The 17,058-nt window shown below is 32.7% G+C and overlaps 1 pseudogene; it reads right to left on the reverse strand.

Moving 5' to 3' along the window:
• Positions 1-13,546: 13,546 nt before the first annotated feature.
• The window catches only part of LOC112097349, a 21,085-nt pseudogene continuing 17,573 nt past the window's right edge, over positions 13,547-17,058 (reverse strand).

Genomic DNA, 17,058 nt, shown 5'->3' on the forward strand with positions numbered 1-17,058 from the left:
TCTAAATTTCAAAGTGATTTGTTAAATCAAAAATTTTTGCTTAGAATTGATTGCAAAGCTGCAAAACATGTTTTAGAAAATGATGTTTAAAATATTGCTTCAAAACAAATTTTTACAAGATGGCAAGCCATTTTGAGCGTTTTTGATTTTGATATTGAGTTTATTAAAGGTGATATAAATTCTATCCCTGATTTTCTAACCAGGAAATTTCTCCAAAACAGATAATGGCACCTAAAAGACGAGACAAGGGGAAGGGCGTTCTTAAAGACCCTGAACCTCAAACCACCTCAAAAGCCTCACATACAACCCCTTCTAAAGAAAAAATTGCTTTCCTCAGCCATGCCAATCAAATCTTGGATTAACATAGTTGAAGAACAAGAGCAACAAGAAGCTCAGTCTAAAGCTATTGCCTCTCAAGATCAGGTAAATGAATAGATGAAATCCATCTCTAAATCTCCTGAGCTCATGCTTGCATTACAAAGTTTTTCTCAAAATAAAGCTTTTTCTAAAATTCCTGAAAAGGAACAAATTGTTTTAAAATCTTCTTCTTATAAAGTTATTTCTGGAGAAAGCTCATCTTCCCAAATTGTTGTTTCTCAATCGAAGCTTTCTAAAAAATCTTCGAATTGGATTAATAAAACCCATTTTCAAAATATTTTAACAATGGAAGATGGTTTTTATCATTTTGATCCATTTCAAGCAATCTCAAAGATTTTCCCGAAAGGCTGGTTTTTCAAACCATGGGATTTGTCAAAACCCCAGTCTTTCTATCAAGACATTTTAGAATTCACTAAGTCTGTCAAATTCAAACATTTCTTCCTCAGTGAATCTCATTCTGAGCCTGCCTATTCCACGGTAACCATTCTTAAAGTTTTAAGTCCAAAACAGTGGGATGACCAACTCCACAAACTAAAGACCTTTCCCGCCAATTTTCAAATGCATTTAAAACATTGCCTATTCTTTTCCTACTAGGATTACCAGCAAGCCTGGTTTAATACATTTTTTATTCAAAACCCAAAAAAGACTCATTCCTGGTTATTTTTCTTCAATTAAAAAATAACCGTCCAAAGTTTTCCAAACTGGTTTCAACAATGATGGAACTATTTTGGGCCAAGCCCAGACATTCTAACCCCAAATGCCATAAACTGTTTAAACATTTTCAAAGCCCATTATGTTCCTTCAGAATCCGAGAAAAGATTTCCTCATTTTCTCTACTTCTGTACAAATTTCTTTCTTCCTTGGGTTTGGATGTGGAACTTAAATTACCACACTCAAGAAGCCCAAATTATTTTACAAAGAACCTTTAAAGTCAAATGGTGGTCTAAGCTTGATGAACAATCCAAACTTTCAGAAGCCACGGTCCAAGATTGGCTTTCCTCAAAAGGCCTCCTTGCCCCAAGTATTCAAGATGTTAAAGCCCAAAGCACTTTCCTCGCTCAAAGAACTAAGGCCCAGTCTCTCTTGGCCAGTGCAAAAACTGAAGAGGAATATTTTAAAGTCATGCAACAGCTCCTTGCCTCGAGATCAGAACCCTCTGTTGCGAGTTCTGGTTCAAGTTCTTTTAGTGAAGCTGAGCCGTTTATTTCCCTTGTAGATGAAAACGAAGATGACTGCTTCGGAATATTTTCTCCATTAAAGCATTGTTAAAGTCATTTGTAATTATTAGCACTTTGTGAAAAAGAAAAGTAATTTTTTTCCTGCATTACTATTGTAATTTCCTTTTCCTGTAATTATTGTATTTTCTTTTGGGTGGTCCTTTGGACACAAATGAAAGCGCACATGTCTCTTCACCCATCTTTTGTTTCTTTTCCTTTAAAGTCAGAAAGAAGGTCCCACTCACGTGAAGCATCTCCAAAAGCAGTCTCTACTATCTCCGCATGTGAAGCTACAACCAAAGTCATCAACGCTAAAGTCATAAAGAATGCTCTTTCAAAATGATGTTGTCCCCTTCATGTCAAGGAGGTCCCGCTCCATCAATTACGCATGTGGACCAATAGTATCATGTCGTCCAAAATTTCTATTTAAAGAAGTCTGAAGAATGGAAGAAGGCAGAGGTTGTTTTCCCAAAGAATTTCTCAGAGGCCAAAGCATTCTCTCACAAGAATTTTTCTTTCTTCTTGTAAAAATTTCTGAGAATCTTAAGACATCAAGGAAATTTTCCTGTCTTAAATATATTCTCATCTATTTCTTTCTGTAATAGATCTTCGTAAAGATTCAAGGATACAAGCAATTTAAATTGTAAGTTTTAAAGTTCATTTTGTAATTTTAATTTAAAGTTCAAATGTATGTTTAAATTTTTGCAGTTTATTTAAAGTTTCAATTTCCATAAAATCTGCTACACTCCTTTAAGGCAAAGAGACCAGATCTCTGCCCTTAGTTGTATCTTCTCTTCTCCCTCCATCCAATCAGAATACTATTTTTGGGATCCAGATCTAGTATTATCTATGAGCCTTTGTGTTGATTTGCTTTAATAAAAAGATTAAAAAATTATTTTGGTATATCGGCTGGAAAACAGAACGTGCGAGATATTGATCTGTTCTAAGTCAGATCTGGTCTCAAAAGCAGATTAAGTTCTGTATCGATCTGGTACCAACGTCACATACTGATATAATTCTTATTTGGTAATTGCAAATTGAAGTATAATTTATGAATTTTACTTGAATCACATCCATCATTCGATCCTATTTCCAGTACTGTTTAAGAATAGAGGTGAAGGTATCTCTCAAGTAGAATATTTCAGAGTGATAGGCAGTCTGATGTACCTATCAAATTGTACAAGGCTAGATTTAGCTTATACAGTAAACAAACTGCTAATATACGAATAGTCCAAGAACTGATCACTAGAAAACTATAGTAAGAGTACTTAGGTACTTACGCTATACTCACAATTACAGGTTGTTTTACACTAGATATCCAGCTGTACTAGAAGGGTATAGTGATACAAACTCGATATCTAATGTAAAAGACTTATAGTCTACCAGTGGTTGTGTTTACACTAATAGGTGCCGTCGTTTCATGGAAATCATCTAAATAAATGGTGATAGCCAGGTCAAAGATGGAATCTGAATTCATTGCATTAGACAAATGTGGTGAAGAGGCAAAATAACAACGGAATTTCTTAGAAGGTATTCTAAAATGACCAAAGCCTGTTCCAGCAATTTGCATATATTGTGATAGTCAATTCGCAATTGGAAGAGCATAAAGTAATATGTATAATGGTAAATCTAGACACATACGTTGTAGATATAATACCATTAGACAATTACTCTCTACTGGAGTTATTTTCATTGACTATGTAAAGTCTAAGGATAACATTGTGATCCGCTAACCAAAAGGTTAAACAAAAGGCTAATACAAAATTTTTGGGGGTAATGGGGTTAAAGCCCATAGAATGAAAGATTTATTTTAAGATGGAAAACTCAACGTAGTTGATTGGAGATCCCAAGAACTAGTTTTAAAGGGACAACCTAATTGTATAATACCTTGTGAGATCACTTTAGGGGTTATCTTTCTGTTCATTCCCATGAAGAAATAGCGACGATCGTTTATATGTGGACTAAAATGAACATTACCATGAGAACTCAAAGTGTTAGGAAAAATTATTGTGTGAGAGTATATTATCGTTTATATAAACGACAGAATAGTTCAAAGATATCGTGTCTACTAGTCAATCAATAAAGTAAATATATTTCACAAGCGAAGGTTCAAAGGTTAAGACCTACATATCCTATGCAGGTTTTAATCTGTTGAATTCTATCACTAGAGTCAAAATGATTTTGATTTCAAAACAATCGCTTTTGTGTTTTTATTTTCATTCATGTGGGGGATTGTTAGAAAAATAGCATAAAGTGGCTATTTTGAGGCCAATTTTGAGCAAGATAAATATTGAAAAAAATATGTGCATGGATGATTCAGAATCTCCTTTGTGAGCTCTTTGCAACAAATTATAGAACTCTTAAATTGGTACTTGGGTGAATTAGAGATTGGATCTCAAAGAGCACTCATTGGTGTGGAAAAATGAGGGATTTGTGGGATTTTTAGTTAACTAATGCCCCCCCCCTTCAAACCTATATATATTGGCCTCCATGTTCAATTATAAAACTCACAAAATTCTAGTGATTTTATTCTCCTATCTCTTAAGCAAATGTTCTAGCTTTAGGCTTTAGCGTGATAGAATTCAAACATTTGTTTGAAGTTTGTAGGAATAGTGAGGTTGTGGTGCCAACACTATTTGAATCCGTTGTATTCTGGGAGATAGAAGTTTATATAATTAAAGCACCGTTGTAAAAGTGGCGAATCTGTTTTAAGGACACTATAATTTTACAGGCCTCGGATTAATGAATTTTTGTAATATTTTTACATATTGTTGATTTATTTATTATGTCATTGCCATTGCAATTTTTTTATTACTATTATAATATAATAATAATAATAGTAATAATAATTTATGAGAAGTATATAAGAAGCTTATTAGTAAGCCTAGGTGCACTAAAAAGGTTCTGGCACCAAGGCTATATACAACGCCTAAGGAGACTTGCTTTAAGTGGGACCATCGTGACCCTTCCAATCTTTCCTGAGAACATAACTAGTGTATTTTTATGTATAAAGTGGGTGGTATTATATCACTTGAAATAAATAATAATAATATTATCACCACAAAATTATGATGGTAAAAATTTATGTGAAGATTTAATTAATGCAATAGAAGATTTTCATACCAAAATATCACATCGAAACTAGATGTTATAACAGTGATTACAGAGCAAAGCAACCGGACATAAAAGTTGTTATTTAAAAAGCTTCACCATTCTGCAATAAAGGATTCAACTTTTGTCAAGAGTTTCTAAAATGAGGCTCTTGTACTCTTCGCAGTACAACATCAAAATATTGTGAAACTCTATGGTTTTTGTTTGCACAAGAAATGCATGTTTGCGATTTATAAGTACATGGAAAGAGGAAGCTTGTGTTGTGTTCTACACAAAGAGAATGAAGCTCTTGAGTTGAATTGGACAAACAATGTAAACATTGCAAAGTGTGTGGCTCACGCTTTGTCGTACCTGCATCAACACTGCACACCATCAATTATTTATCGCGACATATGAAGCGACAACAATCTGCTTAACTTAAATTTGGAGGCTTTTGTTACTAATTTTAGCACTGCTAGACTTCTTTATGTTGACTCATCTGATAGAACCCTGTGAGTAGACACTTACGCATATATTGCTTCAGGCGAATAAAATATTTGGTTATGTTTCTCATCGTACTCTATGGTTTAAATTTTAAAGATATGATCTTACACCTTTTCTTTTCATGTAAAACTTGCCTATACTATGATTGTGATAGAGAAATGCGATGTATATAGCTTTTGAGCAATGGCACTTGCAGTATTAATAGGAAGCTATCCGGGAGAACTCCTTTCATCATTATCACCAGCATATGATCCAAAACTTATGTTGATCATTGTTTTAGACCAACTTCTTTCACCACTAAAAGTCAAAATGTTGTTCAAGATATTATTGAAATACTAACTAGGCAACCCAAGAGGGGGTTGAATTGGGTTTTTAAAACTTAAGATAAACAAAACACACAACAATTCAATCTATTCCCTTAATGAAATAAAAAATAATAAATTTAATAAAGCATAATAATAAAATAATAAGGGAAGAGAGAGCAAACACAATGATTTTTACGTGGTTTGACAATCCATGCCTACGTCCACGCCTCTAAACTCACCCAGCTTGAGGATTTCATTATCTAAGCCTCCCAAAACTTCAAGTTCTTTACAATTGAATTCCAAAGTGTTAATAGACCTTTACAATAAGATATTATCCTCAATCTGTTAACCCAAGTGTACCCCAACACTTATAACCTCTCAACTTAATTTTACAAAAACGGTTACAAATAAATTTCTCTCACATAATGTGTTTGATTACAAATGAAAGCTCAATGTATGTGAATGAATGAATACACAAAGTTTATGCTCAGATTGCAAAGGAATGCTCAATGATAACAATGATTGTATCTATTAAAATGAATTTGATTTGAGCCATTTTATAGTTGAAGAAGAAAACTAGCCGTTATTGACTTTCTGGTGATAACTGGCTTACTGCTTGTGAATCCGGCTTGTCGCTTTATGTTACCGTTATATTCAAAGATTTAAATTTTTGCACATTCGTTTTGCCGCTTTCTGAATCCAGTCAGCCGCTTTCATTCTAGAGAATTTCTGTCCATAACCGGTTTGCCACTTTCTGAATCCGGCTAGCCGCTTGCTACAGTGAAACAACTATTTTTTTAAATTATAGTTTTACCCCAATATTTTTTAAAATTTTACTATGGCCTAAATATTTATAAAGTTTTTCAAATAGGTCCATTTTCAAAATTTTAAAACAATACTTGTTGATTTCAAAGTTTTCAAAATTTGTGATTTAAACTATAAACTTGAAAACAACTAATTTCATAAAATCATTTTCTTATTATAAAAACATAATGTGTAATTATTTGTTTATCCAAACACGTGGTTTGTTATCATCAAAATCAATATTTTATAGTCAGGCTAACAATTATTCTAGTTTCAAAAATAGCATTTGCTTGCTTGGGTTCATAACCAAAATCTCGACTCAGAATGCAATGCATTTCTTAGGAATTTCTTACGGGAAAGACACCAATGCAAAAAGCTCTCAAAGAAATTTCAATTTCGAAGATAAGAAACAAGAAAACGCATTTGTTTTATGATAGTGCCAGTTCATAAAGGTGAGCTTTCCAGTTTTGCAATTTATTGGAAAATAATGAAAAAAAACATATAGCTGTTAATTATAGCAACCAATTTAACCATTTTAATAGATTTTATTATCGTACAAATGAATAAAGTCAGAGATTTGTGACCATGAATCCTTATCCAAGTATGAATTGTTAAGATTTATTACCATAAAATAAACCAAAAGAACTCTTGGCTTCTTTGAAAGACTCTGTTTTTCTTGAAACATTCCACGTGTGTATCATATCCTCAAGATGCACAAAGTAGCCTTGTCATAAAGACCGTTTCTTTATCACCGATTGTCTGTATGTCGCTGTCATTCCACCAAAAAGCCGTCCATTAATGTTAGCGTTTTGCATTCAAACGCTTGTAAAAGACAAATTAAACCCTAGGTTTAAAGATTCAAATCACAAGAAGACTCCATCCCGCGAATCTTAAACCTTGAAATTTTATAATTTGAGACTATTTTGTGTTTCATCTTATTTGATTGCTTTCTTCTGTTAGTGATTGAATTGACAGTAAAGGTATATTAAGAAGATACAGTTCGTGCAAATTAGAGGGGTTCTTGTTCATGTAATGCTTTTTTTTTTTTGGGTGAGATAGATTTGCCAACAAGCTATTATAATAGCTTGATACTTATGCATAGGGGTGGGCATCGTTTGGTTTCAGGAGAAATTTTTGGTTTTGGCTCGGTTTAGCTCCTAAATTTAAAAAATCCATTTGGGTTTTAGAGAAAATAAAAACTGAACCGGAATCGATAATTCGGTTCGGTTAGGTTTCGTTTCGGCTTCGATTTTTCGGTTCGGTTTCGGTTTTTCGATAACAATTCACTTAACATATTATATTAACAAATTGGTTTTTCGGTTCACCTTAACTTGCACACAAGGCCAACTATAATCAATTTATAATCAATAAAAAAAAATAATTTACAAATTTGTATACGTAAAAAAAAAAAAAGTTGCAAAATTTTGGACTAAACTAAATAATTTTCAGAATCATCATCACTATTTTTAATATCAAAACTTTTGGCTCAAAACATAAATAAAATAAAATAAGTTTTTGTGCCATAATATAATTTATCAAAAAATAGGGATCAATGTTATATTGTCTTGTTGACTTTTGGTCAAGGACCCTTTCGAAAAGTTTTCAAAACATATTAGGCCATAACAGAATTTCTATATGTAAATATTTACTAAATATTGGGTCATACTAAAATTTTATAAAAGAGAGGGACCCGAATGATATTATTGGTTCAATTCAGTATTTCTATATTCGGTTATTTCTAAATTAAAATACCGAACCAAACCGAATTTGTTTCTATTCCGGTTCGGTTTTTCCCACCCCTACTTATGCATTCAATGGGTTGATGGGTGATTTTACAAACTAAAGATATACCTACTCTAGAGAAGTAAATCAGGAAAAGATATACAAACCAAGGTATACATTATTATTATTTAGCCAAATAAGTGAACAAGATAACACTAAAAAAACAAGTGATATTAAAATAATTAATTTATTTCTAGAGAGCTAGGAAAATTTATACCAAAGCTAATGGAATTTATGGACCATATTTCTACTATATTGAGTCTGAAAATTTGGTAATTTGATAATTGTTGTCTTATTGAAAAAAAAATTGTGAATTTGTGATTTTTTACTTTGATGAATGTTCTTAGAGTTTGAACTTGCATGTTGGACTTTATAATGGATCTGTAGAATTTTAGCCCGAATCAAATTTTCTATTCATTTTTAGATTACTTGATTGTTTCTGATTTAATCTGAATGTTTGTGCTTAATATTAATTATCTTAATATCACTTTGTTTTTATTGAGCTGTTCTTCATTTGTAGATTACTTACTTATCGTAATAGAATTTGGTTGTTTGGTTTCTGGTCCAAGGTTTAAATGATTGTACAGAACCAAATGCCCTAACCTATGTTCTCATTCGTTTCGCTCACTCGTCGTAACTTGAACAGTCTTTTGTGTAATGGGTGGGCATGGAAAGAGTGGTAAGACCAAGAGAGAAGTCCTCTTCGAAAAGAAATAGTCCAAGTGAAAAAAAAAAAAAGATACGATGACTCATCGTCTAAGTTGGAGTCCAAGTCTGACTCATATACCGATTCCGATAAGCCACCAGAAAAGAGCTCATGCAATCGCAGAGAATAAGGTAGGAGCAAAAGCAAAAGGCATGATCGTCATTGTGCCCATCTCCTTCAGCGACAATGCCAGTCTTTTCTTGCTTGTGTCTATGCATGTGGATTTATACAAACATGAATCGGCATCCACTAAACTAAATGGTCACCATTCACCAATAACCAATCCTCGGAAGCAAATAAATTCTCTGTCACCCATGACTTGTTCTACCTATTAAAAATCTATGTACATTCTCCATAATCTCATCACTCAACAGTGGAACGTCCGCTGTATAAACTCTTATAACCGTAATGACTTAGCAAAGCATTTTAATATTTATGTTGGTTTTGTTCTACTCAGCTTTGATTTTCCTATCTGGAATGGGAGTAGTGGCAATTTTGTGTAAACTATGTCAAAACATTCAAGGCAAAGTCTAATACAAATATGTAATTGTATGTTATCAATGTTATAATGCTGCGTTATATGTACATTAAGTTATGCTGACCAGTCGGTTTGGTTTGGTTCTTTGTCTATTTTTATGCTATCGTCATTTTTCAGCTGAATATTGTTTCTTTTTAAAATACTAGAAGAGATTTGAGATTAAGAACTTAAATAATACTCATGATTAGTGAGCGGCACGCAATAAACTATTAAATTTTATCTTTAACATACGCATGAAAGTGATCCAAAGGCGGTTGCATGTGGATAATTAATAAGTGAATAATTAATAAGTAGCTTTTTAGTGTATAAGCAATTCTAGTGGCCGCAAGTGGAGGTTGTTTGAAGATGATGTTACGAGGCATTCAGAATCAACCTTGAAGTGAATGAATAAGAAAGAACGAAGAAGTAAGGAAACGAGACGACTTTTTCTTGAACTATATAATAAACAGATCTTCCCCTCTACACCAATCACGAGTTTTTCTCCATTCCTCTCGTATATCGTCGTAACGCCCTTAATGCTAGGTTTTGAAAAAGACTTTTCATGTCATTCCCATTTAGGTCCAATTCAGATCCCTCTATTGTTTCCTTTTCCTCTCGTACCTTTTCCCGAAATGAGAAAGACAATATGCAAACTTACATATTAATCATTACATAAAAAATATTAAAAAACAAATTTTGCAATTTCTCCCAAGCTGAAAAGCTGCCTGCATTGTCTATCCTCTCACTTCCGAAAGCAACCTTGCCATAGAAGTTGTTTTTTTGTCGCCGATCGTCTATACGTCACTGTCGTTCCACTAGAAAGCTGTCCATTAAGATTAGTGTATTGCATTCAAACGCTACTGTTTTAGGAATCTTTTGGTTTCTAAAAGACAAAATTAAACCCTAGGATTAAAGATTCAAATAACAACACGACTCTACCCCACGAATTATAAATCTTGAAATTTTATAATTTGAGACAATTTTTTTGTTTCCTTTGATCTTAATTGGTTGTTTTCTGCCGTTAGTGATTGAATTAATAGTAACGTATGCTGAGAAGATACAATTCGTGCAAATTAGAGGGGTTTTGTCCGTGTAATGTTTTTTCATGTGACACAGGCTTGCCAACTAGTTATTACAATAGCTTGATACTTATGCATTCAATGGGTTAATGGCTGATTTTACAAACTAAATGTATACCTAGTCTAGAGAAGTAAATCAAGAAAAGGTATACAAGCTAAAAGTATACATTATTATTATTTAGCCAAATAAGTGAACAAGACAATACTAAAAAAACCAAGAGATAGTAAAACAAATAATTTATATATGTAGAGCTGGGAAAATTTACACTAAAGCTAAAGGAATTTGTGGACCATATTTCTACTATATTGATTTTGAAAATTTGGTACTTTAATAATTATTTTTTATTGAAAAGAAAAAACTTTGTTAATTTTTTATTTTTTACTTTGATGAATGTCCTTGGAGTTTGAACTTGCATGTTGGACTTTGAAATGGATCTGTAGAATTTTAGCCCGAATCAAATTTTGTATTCATTTTTAGATTACCTATTTGTTTCCGATCTAAACTGAATGTTTGTGGTTAATATTAATTATTTTAATATCACTTTGTTTTCATTGAGCGATTCTTCATTTGTAGATTACTTTGTTATCATAATAAAATTTATTTGTTTGGTTTCTAGTCCAAGGTTTAAATGATTGTACAGAACAAAAAATGGTCTGACCTACGTTATTATTTGTTTCATTCACTCGTAGTAACTTGAACAGGTTTTTGTGCAATGGGTAGGCATGAAAAGAGTAGTAAGAGCAATAGAGAAGTCTTCTTAAAAAAAAGAAGTCGAAGTGAAAGAAAGAGATACGATGACTCATCGTCTGAAAATTTGGAACTTTTATAATTGTTTTCTCATTGAAAAAAAACTTAGCGAATTTGCAATTTCTTGCTCTGATCAATGTTCTTGGAGTTTGAACTTGCATGTTGGACTTTATAGTAGATCTGTAGAATTTTAGCCTGAGTCAAATATTCTATTCATTTTTAGGTTACTTATTTATTTCTGCTTTAAACTAAATGTTCGTGGTTAATATTAATTATTTTAATATCAATTTGTTTATATTGAGCAGTTCTTCATTTGTAAATTACATCCTTATCATAATAGAATTTGTTTGTTTGGTTTCTTGTCCAAGGTTTAAATGATTATATAGAACCAAAGATGCCCTGACCTATATTCTTATTCGTTTCACTCACTTGTGGTAACTTGAACAGGTTTTTGTGAAATGGGCAGTCATGGAAAGAGTAGAAAGAGCAAGAGAGAAGTCTTCTTCCAAAAGAAGAAGTGAAAGTGAAAGATAGAAATCATCCGAGTTATAGTCCAAGTCCAACTCATACACCATTTCCGATGAGTCATTAGAAAGGAGCTCACGCAAACGTCGCAAACGTAGAGAATGATAAGAGCAATAGACATGACGAGGGATCAGATAGTTTTGAGGTGACAGAAGAAGAAGCGAAAGCAACAAATGCAGAGGGGACTAAGATAGTTCTAGTGATAATAGCAATGAGAGCAAGCGTGACCACAGAAAGCGGAAGTCTTCGAGGAAAATTACTGAAGTGGAAATCGTTGAGCATTTGGCTAAGAAAGCACAAAGAAATGATTAATATTTTTTATTATTTTGGTTGGATTTTCCTTTAGTATATTGTTTCACTCAAATTTTTTTTTTTTTTTTTTTGTTGCTCTTGTAATTTTCAATTGTGCAGGCAGCAAAAGTTGCAAGAAATTGAAGGCACAAAGGTTTTTGCTTATTCTAACGATTCAAATCCATTTGGTGACTCCATTCTCAATGAAAAGTGTGTTTCTATAAAAAATTTTAGGGATTTTATGATTAATCATTGCGCTAATAATATTGTAATTTATTTATTCCTTTTAGTAGGGATTTGTTTGCTTTTATTAAGGATTTGTCTAGTATTGGGAATTAATTAGATTAGATTTTGTAGAATATTGGATAATATTTTTAGACGCATAAAGAACGAAATTGACGTGTAAGTAGGATTACATATCCAAGAGTTTTAAATAAAAATGACTGCTATATTGGTAAGTATATCAAATATTAATAGAAGATTGGACTCTCAAGAAAGTATATCTTAGTACTCCTCTACTAGGGTTTGGGTAAAATATGATACCTATATAAAGGAAAAATTTCACACATTGCAAATATGAAGAAGACATTGTATTTTATATCAAAGAAGCAACCAACGCAGAGAACTAGAAGAAACCCTATTTGGCCACATATAATGTTTCATATCTCTAAGACATTTTAGTCTTATTCATCAAGTCTTCATAATATCAAGTTTCTCATTAGATGTTCTTTATTATTGCTTTGATCACTTTGTCTTGAAAGGGCCATTTGTTATGTTGAGGGAATCTCATGCAAAGCAACAAACACAATTGAAGACGAGTCATATTCGCTATGCAAGCTCAACTAAGTTAGATTAAACTAGGTGGTTGCAAAAGTAAAAAAGAGTCTAAAATTGTGTAAGAATCTAATAGGTTGTAATCTTTCATTACTTAGTGAATTGCTTATTGTCTGAGCATGGCCCTATGAATGTAAGATTGTAACCCGAACCACGTAAAAATTCTCTATGTATTTTACTTTTTGCAATTTACTATTTCTAACATATATGATAGAATTAAGATAATAAACAGTGCAATGAACACTACCTATGAATAGTAACTAGTATGAATAGTATTGTATAAAAAGTAAAAAAGTATTGTATGAACAGTAATCAATAGCAATAATTTGAAGACTAATTACCTAAGTTAATTAATTTATCTAGGATTTTATTTTCCTGTTCAAATAGATCTAAATTCTAAACAATTTTCTGTTGAATGGCCTTTTTATCTTTCTTTCCTTCTTTTAATGCATTTGAAGGTTGCAGCTGATGATTAGAACTAGTGCAGACATGTTTTCACTTTTATGATATTGATCATGTCTGTCTTGAGTGCATTGTTAATGGCAAAAGTACTTATCTGACGGCTCATGGATATGAAACAACTACAAATTGGGGGAAGAATTTTTTTTCTTTTATTTTGTATTGAATATAATCTGTGGGTTGCAGATTTGTATGGCGAAAAAAGATTGAGCGTGATGTTTCTCAAGGTTTGCCGCCTGAAGAGTTTCTGTTAAAGTAGAAAAAAAGAGACAGACAAAAAAATTTAGCAAAACGGCCTTTCCACAAATCACCGATGGTAGCGGTAGCGTTTGAAGTTGAAGTATACATGTAATATCCCACGTTCAAATGTGCACTTGAATCCTTTCTTATGAGAATACTCCCATTCCTTGTTAACAACTATAAATGCCTGCAATTTCAAGAAGACAATCTGGTAAGTCAAGGGTAATTTAATCATTGTATACAAAAGCAAGACTACCAAATAGATCGAGTCAACAACTTACAATGTCCTCGTATGGAGGCCCGGCGTGGACCTAATGATGCATGTCTCACCATTGCTTCCATCTTTTCTCAATTGTGTATGAAGGAGCCTTTGTCTTGTCAACGAGGTAAGGGTAAAAGATATTGAATTTATACCCTTGCACAATTTTTGGTGGTGGGTTGTCATGGTCATAGTGAGTCTGATTATATTTGTTCCACTCATATCCAGTGTGAACACGGTTGAAATACTTTGGTTTTCTTGGTCGGTATTTATCGTGCCACCAATACACCTGCATATGAAAATTTTGTAAGCAAATCATAATATCAAATAACCCCTTAGTAAAGGAAGATGAACAGAATGGATGAAGATCAACCTGTGAGTCCAGGTTATGTTCTGCACCAGACCCAAATACGGCGTCCCTTTCTTCCATGGCTCCCATAGTTTTCATGGCTTTCAGTTCAAAGTTATCTTTTGATGGAGTTGGCATTGATGCCATAGCTTCTTGAATTCGTCTTTGCTGGTCTTCCAAAACTGCAATTCGTTTACATTCCTACTAAGTAATGACATGGTTAAACATATAAACAGCTTTTCAACTTAATAAGCTTCTTAAATAGACAATATGCATTGTATTAGACAAGTTACCAGTAAAGCCCTTGTAAGAGAGATTGTAACATTTTTAATCTTTGGTTTGATATTCTAGACAAAAACAATTTGCCGTTTATGGAGAAAACGGCTAACCGTTTAACTCCAGAGAGCATGTTTTATGGTCTAGAGAAAACGGCTCACCGTTTATGGAGAAAACGGCTAACCGTTTAACTCCAGAGAGCATATTTTATGGTCTAGAGAAAATGGCTCACCGGTTATTGAGAAAACGGTTAACCGTTTATGTATAGAGAGCAACGTATTTGACATTCTGAAATAAAACGGCTCACCGTTTATTGAGAAAACGGTTAACCATTTATTTCCAGAAAGGCGTCAACTAGAAACGGTTGACAAGCTTGAAAATTTCAAGTGTTAATCGTTGCAAATTCAAACCAAAAGAGTTTTTTGAAGAAGTACCATTTCGAATGGTTGCATTCTTTTGAATTAACATCTTCTTCATAAAAGAAATATACATATTTTATAATTGATCATCAGATTTTGTAGGTTTCATATATGTTCTGGAAATACAATCTTATTTGCTAGAGATTGTATTCAGGATTTGATATATCTTGGGGGTAATTTGCCATTAATACTCTATAGCAAACCAAGATTGGAGAGGGCAAATAAAACCTTAAAGGAAAGTGTGCAAACATATATCAAATCCTAAGAAATTTTCTTTGTTCTTTGCCTCCATATTCTTATTTTTTATTTAACAATCTTTAAGGTTTTATTTAATACAAATGGAGGCTGAGAAGAGTTTGACATCATTTCTGAATCCTAGTGTCCATCTTGATTGTTTTGATGAAACTAATTTCACTCGTTGGAAGGAAAAATTGTTCTTTCTCCTTACTGTTCTTAAAGTGGCATATGTTCTTGATCCGAAATTGGAACCATTTCCAGAACCAAGAGAAGATGATACCGAAGTTGTTAAGGCTGCAAGGAAACGTCGTGAAGATGATGAATTGATGTGCCGGGGTCACATACTCAATACGCTTTCTGACAGGTTATATGATCTCTACAATTCTATGACTTCTCCGGTGGAAATTTGGAATGCTCTTGAGTACAAATACAAAACGGAGAAAGAAGGTACCGACAAATTCCTTGTATCTAAATATTTTGATTTTATTATGGTAGATACAAAATCCATTCTTGATCAAATACATGAGTTACAAATTATTGTTGCTAAGCTTCGAGAGTTAAAAGTTGAAATTTCTGAATCATTTCAAGTTGGGGCTATTATTGCTAAATTGCCTCAAAGTTGGAATGATTATAGAAAGAAACTCCTTCGTAGTAAAGAGAACATAACTTTAGAAGAATTGTAAAAACACTTGGTAATTGAAGAAGAGACTAGGTCTTGCGAATCCAAGAATAAGCATGATTCTACTAAAGTTAATGTTGTTGAAGCTAGTAAATTCTCAAAGAATTTTAAAGTCAAGAATGACAAGAAATTCAAAAAGTCCAGCACACAAAATTTTTCTTGAAATTGTTTCTTTTGTGGTAAGAAAGGCCATCGCCATAGTGATTGCAGATTCAAGAAGAAAAAAGAAGAAGTGAATTCCCATAAAGCTAATGTGATTGAAAACAAATCTGAAGAGATTTGTGCTATGGTTTCTGAAATGCAAATTGGCATGATTACCGAAACAAATATGGCTGAAACTAAGTCCTATGATTGGTGGCAACAATTCATGTTTGTAATGATAAGAAATTTTTCTTATCATACAAAGAAGAAACGGAAGGACAAATGGTTCTCATGGGAAACAATAATGCAGCCATAGTAGCAGGGAAAGGAGTAGTTGAGATCAACTTCACTTCTGGAAAGAAAGTCACATTGTATAATGTCTTTCATGTACCTTCCGTTAGGAAGAATCTTATTTCTGCTAGTTGTATGTGCAAGCATGGGCTTAAGATTGTGCTTGAGGGTAATACTTGTATTGTGTCAAAGAATGGATTATTTGTTGGGAAAGGGTATTCTTGTGATGGAATGTACAAACTCAGCATTAATAATAATAATATCAACTGAGCTTATATTGTTGAGTCTTGTGATGTTTGGCATGCTAGATTAGCACATTTGAACTTTAGATCTTTGAAATACATGTCTAAGCATGGTTTGATTAATTGCAATGATGTTAAAGGTCATAAGTGTGAAATCTGCATCCAAGCTAAATTAACTAAGAAACCTTTTCCTAAAGCTGAACGAAATACTCAAATATTGGATTTAATACATACCGATATTTGTGAGTATAATGGCATGTTAACAAGAGGAGGTAAGAGGTACTTTATCACTTTTATTGATGATTGTTCTATATACACTTATGTGTATTTACTTAGAACAAAAAATAAAGCTTTTGATAAATTTAAAATTTTCAAAGCTGAAGTTGAGAACCAAAAAGATAAGAAAATCAAAATGGTTCGTAGTGATAGAGGTGGTGAATATTTCTCAATTGAATTTAATAATTATTGTGAAGAAGTTGGAATTATTCACCAAAGATCAGCTCCATTTACTCCTCAACAAAATGGTTTGGCTGAAAGGAAGAATATGATCTTCACGGATATGATAAATTCCATGATCCTTAATGCAAAACTACCAAAGAATTTGTGGGGGGAAGCATTACTGACTGCATGTCATATTCATAATAGAATTACATCTTTGAAAACACATATATCTCCTTATGAAATTT

The sequence above is a fragment of the Citrus clementina genome, unplaced genomic scaffold, assembly GCF_000493195.1.
Source record: "Citrus clementina cultivar Clemenules unplaced genomic scaffold, Citrus_clementina_v1.0 scaffold_6, whole genome shotgun sequence".
NCBI classification, from domain to species: domain Eukaryota; kingdom Viridiplantae; phylum Streptophyta; class Magnoliopsida; order Sapindales; family Rutaceae; genus Citrus; species Citrus x clementina.